Source organism: Aquarana catesbeiana, linkage group LG02, assembly GCF_042186555.1.
Source record: "Aquarana catesbeiana isolate 2022-GZ linkage group LG02, ASM4218655v1, whole genome shotgun sequence".
NCBI lineage: Eukaryota > Metazoa > Chordata > Amphibia > Anura > Ranidae > Aquarana > Aquarana catesbeiana.
In genome coordinates this window covers 418,749,889-418,757,658 of record NC_133325.1, presented here as the reverse complement: position 1 = coordinate 418,757,658, position 7,770 = coordinate 418,749,889, and the positions used below count along the sequence as shown (strand labels likewise).

At 45.1% G+C, this 7,770-nt stretch overlaps 1 pseudogene; it reads right to left on the bottom strand.

Annotated features, from left to right (window-relative positions):
- Positions 1 to 4,955: 4,955 nt before the first annotated feature.
- On the bottom strand, positions 4,956 to 7,154 carry LOC141127117 (gap junction alpha-2 protein-like; annotated as a pseudogene).
- Between the last annotated feature and the right edge of the window lie 616 nt (positions 7,155 to 7,770).

The window sequence follows — 7,770 nt, the reverse complement described above, 5'->3', positions numbered from 1 at the left end:
TGGTTAAATAAGACAAAAGCATTCTTGAATCCCAAAAATATTCCTAGATTAATAAAAGTAATGTCACTGTAAAAATATGAACTTAGCCTACCTTTAAAAGTGGACAGTGTCAGTCAGTAGAGCAGTGGATGGTGCCAGTAGGGAAGTGGACGATGTGAGTAGAGCAGTGGGCATGTCAGTAGGGCAGATTATGGTGTCAGTAGAGCAGTTGATGGAGTAAGTAGAGCAGTGGACAGCATCAGTGCAGTAGTGGAGTCAGTAGAGCAATGGACAGTCTCTCTCTTAACCTTCCTAACACCCACCCCTGTCATCCTCATGTTCATCACACCTGGCAACCCTCTATAATCTTCCCTACACCCCACCCCCTTGACATCCTCATCCTCATCCCACTTGGCACCTTGCTAACACTACCCCCTGTCATCCTCATCCTCCTCCTACCTGGCACCCCACTGCAACCTTCCTAACACCCACCCCTGTCATCCTCATGTTCATCACACCTGGAAACCCACTATAATCTTCCTTACACCCCACCCCCTGTCATCCTCATCCCACTTGGCACCTTGCTAACACTACCCCCTGTCGTCATCCTTCTCCTCCTCCTACCTGGCACCCCACTGCAACCTTCCTAACACCCACCCCTGTCATCCTCATGTTCATCACACCTGGCAACCCACTATAATCTTCCTTACACCCCACCCCCTGTCATCCTCATCCTCATCCCACTTGGCACCTTGCTAACACTACCCCCTGTCATCCTTATCCTCCTCCTACCTGGCACCCCACTGCAACCTTCCTAACACCCACCCCTGTCATCCTCATCCTCATGTTCATCACACCTGGCAACCCTCTACAACCTTCCTTACACCCCACCCCCTGTCATCCTCATCCTCATGTTCATCACACCTGGCCACCCACTGCAACCTTGCTAACACCCTACCCCCTGTTATCCTCATTTTCATCACACCTGGCACCCCACTGCAACCTTGCAAACACTCCACCCACTGTCATCCTCATCTTCATCACACCTGGCAACCCACTGCAACCTTGCTAACACCCTGCCCCCTGTCATCCTCATCCTTATCACACCTGGCACCCCACTGCAACCTTGCTAACAACCTACCCTGTCATCCTCATCACACCTGGCACCCCACTGCAACCTTGCTAACAACCTACCCCTATCATCCTCATCATACCTGGCACCCCACTGCAACCTTCCTAACCTACTATCCCTGTCATCCTTATCCTCATCACACCTGGCACCCCACCGCAACCTTGCTAACACCTCCCCCTTGTCACCCTCATCCTCATCACACCTGGCACCCCACTGCCACCTTGCCAATAACTTAGCTCCTGTCGTCCTCATCATCATCACACCTGGCACCCCACTGCCACCTTGCTAACACTCTACCTTTTGTCATCCTCATTCCCCCTTTAACCCACTGCCAGATTCCAAACACCTGCATTGACAATGCCGCTTATTCCATTGTTGGGAGGACAAGGGTCTCTTCTCCACAAATGTGTGGGGGGCTTATTAAAATATGGAACACTATGTTAACAATAAAGATGCCACCTCAGGTGAATGATCAAAGTGTTACTAAACCCACAACAGTAAAATCAGTCTGTATATGCAGAAAAGCATGCTTGTTATACCCCTTAGTGTGTAACCTTAGGAGTTAATCCTCTGCATTGTGTAAAGGCTGTTCGATCCTGTCTGCTCTGATCATCTCCTTCTTCCACAGACTCCAAAAATAACCTAATATTTACAGAGTCTATGGAGTCAGGCTGCTCAGTTTGGTGTGTATTGCTAGAGCATTTTGTTTTTTTCTTGGGAGGGTACATGTGATCAGCACAGGCAGGGCCAGTACAAGGCAGGGGCGGAAGGGGCACGTGCCCTGGGCGGTACCATTTGCTATAGGCAGGGGGGGGAGGGAGGGGCGCAGCCTGCAGGTGAAGTTCTGCCATGGCCGCCGCCCGCCAGTGTGTACTATGTCAGCGGCCAGCGGCACTGTACAAATTGCAGATTTTGTGCGCTCCTGCTGCCTGCATCCTCCCTTCCCTCAGCACTTCACTGTTTCCTACTGTGTCAGTTTACTCCCCCTATGGAGGAGTCTCGTAATCCCTGCCAGCGGCGTGACGTCACTCATGGCCGGAGGCGAGAGGACGCAGAGGAGCGCAGGGAGCTGTGTCGGAGTCGGCGCGCTGTTACCTCGAGGAGCTGAGGAGCTGCTACATGGCTGGCTGGCTGGCTCTAGTGTAGCTGGATTCTGTAGCTGGATTCTGGTGGAAGGAAGCTAAGGTAGAAGATTTGGATTGCAGTGTGTGACAGACGGACTGAACTTGTGTAAAGGTAAACACTAAAAAAACTGATTAATAAATGGTTGGATTTGAGGAGGGGAGGAGGCTGAGGCGAGGTTAATGACCAGTGACCACCACTGCTGTTTAATTTCTGCTGTAACAGATGGGGAAATGTGTGGTGTGTACAGTGTATGCACCCTCTCCTGCATGGATTTTGGCTGGAAGAGGCGAGCTGCCTTGTAGTGGACTGTGGAAGTGTGCTGCTGGGCATGCAGTGTATTGTGATGTCCAGGCTAGCATAGATGTATGACAGGTGTCCCCACACAGGCACTGGTCCGTGTGTGGTCCTTTCAATGTCCACTGCCACCACTGACTTTTTTTTACATTTTTTATAAGGCTTCTTCTTTAACCACTTCAGCCCCGGAAGATTTTACCCCCTTCCTGACCAGAGCACTTTTTGCGATTTGGCGCTGCGTCGCTTTAACTGACAATTGCACTGTAATGCGACGTGGCTCCCAAACAATATTGACGTCTTTTTTTTCCCACAAATAGAGCTTTCTTTTGGTGATATTTGATCACCTCTGTGTTTTGCGCTATAAACAAAAATAGAGCAACAATTTTGAAAAAAAACGCATTATTTTTTACTTTTTGCTATAATAAATATTCCCCAAAAATGTATAAAAAAAATTTTTTTTTTCCATAGTTTATGCCGATATGTATTCTTCTATATATTTTTGGTAAAAAAATTGCAATAAGCGATTATTGATCAGTTTGCGCAAAAGTTATAGCGTCTACAAAATAGGGGATAGTTTTATGGCATTTTTATTAATAATTTTTTTTTTCTTTAAATGGCAGCGATCAGCGATTTTTATCGTGACTGCGACATTGTGGCGGACACATCGGACATTTTTGACACATTTTTGGGACCATTGGCATTAATACAGCGATCAATGCTAAAAAATTGCATTGATTACTGTAAAAATGTCACTGGCAGTGTAGGGGCTAAGTGTGTCCTAGGGGCGTGTTTCTAACTGTGGGGGGTGGCTGTGTATTACAGTTCACTGATCGCTGCTCAGATGACTGGGAGCAGAGATCAGTGACACTTTCACTAGGCAGAACCGGGAGATGCTGTTTACATCGGCATCTCCCCGTTCTTCCTCCCTGTGAGGCAATCGTGGGTATCCCCGTGGCGATCGAGTCTGCGGGACCCGCGACCCGACTCACGGAGCTTGCCGCTGGCCGCCTCTTAAAGGGCAACGTACAGGTACGTGATTCTGCCTGTACGTGCCCTTCTGTCACCGTATATCATCGTGAGGCGGTTGGCAAGCAGTTAACACTGCTGCTAACCAGCGCTACCAGAGAGAGCCACGCTGCTAACCAGCGCCACCAGAGAGAGCCACGCTGCTAACCAGCGCCACCAGAGAGAGCCACGCTGCTAACCAGCGCCACCAGAGAGAGCCACGCTGCTAACCAGCACCACCAGAGAGAGCCACGCTGCTAACCAGCGCCACCAGAGAGAGCCACGATGCGAACCAGCGCCACCAGAGAGAGCCACGCTGCTAACCAGCGCCACCAGAGAGAGCCACGCTGCTAACCAGAACCACCAGAGAGCCACACTGCTAACCAGAACCACCAGAGAGCCACACTGCTAACCAGAACCACCAGAGAGTCACATTGCTAACCAGAACCACCAGAGAGAGCCATGCTGCTAACCAGAGCCACCAGAGAGAGCCACGCTGAGCCACTACCAGGGTACAGACGTGCTACACTACTGACCAGAGTCACCCCTGGCAACACAGAGTGAGCAAGCATCTAGCTCGAGGGATCACTGCGGCAGTTTCGCTGGGTCTGGCAAGAGGGCCTGTTGGCCATTATCCTTTACTGATCCTAGGGACTGAGCCATTAGGAACTGCCTAACCTGCTATCCTCTAGCCCTAATGCTGCCTCTGCAGGCTAGAGGATAGCAGGTTAGGCAATTACTGACTGCCACAATGAGCTCCAATGCTGTGCTGCTGGCTCAAAAAATGAAAAATATTGTGTTTGTGTGTTTGGGGGGGGGCACAGTTTTCCATCTTCGCCCTGGGCACCAAATGACCTTGTCCCGCCACTGAGCACAGGGCCAACCAGCACTGTCCAGACAGAGGGTTAGGGGTCTTGAAGCCTGATAGGACAATCGTGGGACAAATGAAAACAAGCTTTTAGTACACTGATAGAAGTCACAAGATTGCTCTAACTGCTATATACAGCTGATGAAAAAAGGTATTTATCATTATTTATATTTATGAAAACTATTGCATTTCCATGTTCTGTGTACTGTGGGAGACCAGATATAGTGAATGCAGGATCTGAGTTTAGTAGCTCTTTTGACTTTTATAGGTTGCACAACAACTATTTCATTATTCACTTGTTTCACTTTATTTTTGTTTGTATGTTATTATATATTAGGTCGAATTATTCTATTTATTCACAATTTATTTAAAGTGGTAGCACAGCATATTCAGGGAATAATATTTGTTTTATATCAAATATCAGGATATTTTGCGAGTGACTTCCCTGTTGATATTTTATTGCACTAAGCGTGGAATTGTATACATTTTTGTGGCGGTCAAATGTACCTCTCAATGAACTCTGAATGATCTCAGAAGCATCTCAAACTGATGTCAACCTGATGTGATTGACCCAAGACTAAAACTCGTCAACACAGGCGAAAAGGCCAGAAAAACCAAGCCGTGAAAATCCAACCCTGTTAACGAATGAATCACATGAGCATGAGTAGAAAAGTCCTCAGTACTGACAAGAATTTCAAGAATCCTGGATGTGCAGTTATCTAAACACTTAGAGAGGGTATTGAGTGACATCTAGTGTTAACAAGTGGTATTGCAGTTACTTTGACAGGTACTATACTGTATATACTGTATGTGCAGTTGGTTTGTTAAAGGATGCCTCAGTAAACTCAAATCAGTAAGAAGCATAAATGGATAATACCTGGGACACAATAAAAATAAACATTGTATTATGATTAATTGTATTTATCAATATAATAACACTTTCATGTATTTGCACGTATAAAGTGATCATTGAGTGGCATCCAGTGCTCACCATTGGTATTACAGTTTAATAATTTTATAGCAGGACTCATCACCATTGATTTTGGTATGCTGCCTGCATAACAGATATTGAATAGAAAATGTTAGTACAGTATCCGATTAGTATGAAAAAATGCAGTGGCGTACAGCATTTGATATTTATCTTGCACAAGTTTAACTCATTCTTTATATCTTTAATTGCACTCCACTCTTCATCCTCTGTAGTATTATGTTAAAGGAGAATTCCACCTTTTGCAAAAATATAATAAATGCACCCATTTTGTAAAAAGAAAAAAATGAGCATTTATCTTTTTGTGCATTTGAGCCTGCAAAGCACTGCAATGCTCAGGCTCCTGCAGAAGCTTCTTCCAGCTCAAGTCCGTTCCACTGCACGGAGGAGGTCGTTGCGCTTGTGCTCAATTGATAACTACAGTCCCTCACAATGTCAGATACCTGTGAATGAACGACGCGTCTTTGTGGGTGGAGCTATGCACAGCCATGCTGATTTCAAATTTGACCAGTAGCCAGCAAGGAGAAGAACACTGTGATCATGTAAGGGGGGAGTGGTTTGGGGTGGGAGGCTGTGTGGGTCATTACCTTGCTGGAAGACCCATCCACGGCCCATCTTCAGTGTTCTGGCTGAGGGAAGAAGGTTCTCATCCAAGATTTTACAATACATGGTCCCACCCATTGGTCCCTCAATGTGGCAAAGTCAGCCTGTACCTTCAGCAGAGAAACAGCCCCAAAGCATAATGTTTCCAACTCCATGCTTGACTGTAGGGATGGTGTTCTTAGGGCCATAGTAAGCATTTTTGTTCCTCCAAACACAGGGAGTTGAGTTCATGCCAAAGAGCTCAATTTTGGTCCCACAGCACTGTCTTCCAAACCTTCTCTGAATCATTTAGATGGCCTGTACATGTGCCTTCTTGAGGAGGGAGAACTTGCAGGTACAGCAAGATTTCAATCCATGGTGGCGTATTGTGTTACCAATGGTTTGTTTGGTGACTGTGTTCCCAAATGCCTAGAGATCCTTCACAGGCTCTTCCCATGTAGTTCTGGACTGATCCCTCACTTTTCTCATGATCATCCTTCCCCCAATTTTAAGAATACTGATTATGATTCTGAAATACATGTGCTCATGTGGCTAATATGGAATGCGGTAGTAGGATGTACACACAAGTCAGTGATGTCATGATAATGATGAAGATATTTTTTTGGGGCATCTGGGTAAAAATAGTCAACTCTGAAGCCTGCTTGATTGTCACATGTGTATGGACTTGAAAGCATAAAGCCTATACCATACCATACCATACCATTGTCCTACCAAGAAGCAGATTTCTAGAACCAAACAATAGGCTCATAATAAAATATTTCTTGGAAGGTGAAAACATTTTTGAAGATTTTGTTGAGCTGGAAATATTCCTGGAGATGATTCCTTGGATTCCTTGGAAAGCCAGTTTTCTCCAGTAGATGCTTCCAGCCCAGGATGGGTAAGGAAAGAGAAAATTCACGGCCAAGTTTGAGCAGTGACCAGTAAGATCTGACAGAACCATTACTGTGGATGTGTAATTGGATTCACCTGATTCATGCATAATGTTGTGCAACCAGGATGTTGAGTGTTGCATTGAAAGAAAGATTCTTCATTCTTCCATAGTGAATTCTCCGCAAGAAGTAGAGTCAACACCCAGATAATGGCACAGGAAGCCACACTCTGCCCACTGCAATAGTATATTTCAGCATAATATTCAGCCATGCCATCAATGATAGTGCCATCTCCCTATGAGACAAGACTTGCAGAAATCACTAACACTATAGGTGTAATATTTGAATTGTAACAGACATGACAATGGTTTAAAATTCCCCAAGAAACCTAAAAACAATAACTTGAAAATGTTAGAATCTTTCTTACTCTACCTGTAACAGATTCCAAGAATCTGTTTGAGGTGTCTAAAACAACAATACTTGTAACAAAAAAAAAAAAAAAAAAAAAAAAAAAACACACATTTTTCCAAGACATCATAGGATAAATACATTTAAACTGGACATTTAATTAAATCTGTGATCTAAGCTGACTGGTGACAGTCACAGACTATAGGTGTGTGCTGGATCTGGGTACTTGCTCCAGACAAATCCAGTGCTTGTTGGATCAGCATAGTAAGAGTTTTATAATGTCATATACAGTATCTCACAAAAATGAGTACACTCCTCACATTTTTGTAAATATTTTATTATCTTTTCATGTGACGTCATTGAAGAAATGTCACTTTGCTACAATGTAAAGGAGTGAGTGTACAGCTTGTATAACAGTGTAAATTTGCTGTCCCCTCAAAATAACTCAACACACAGCCATTAATGTCTAAACCGCTGGCAACAAAAGTGAGTACACCCC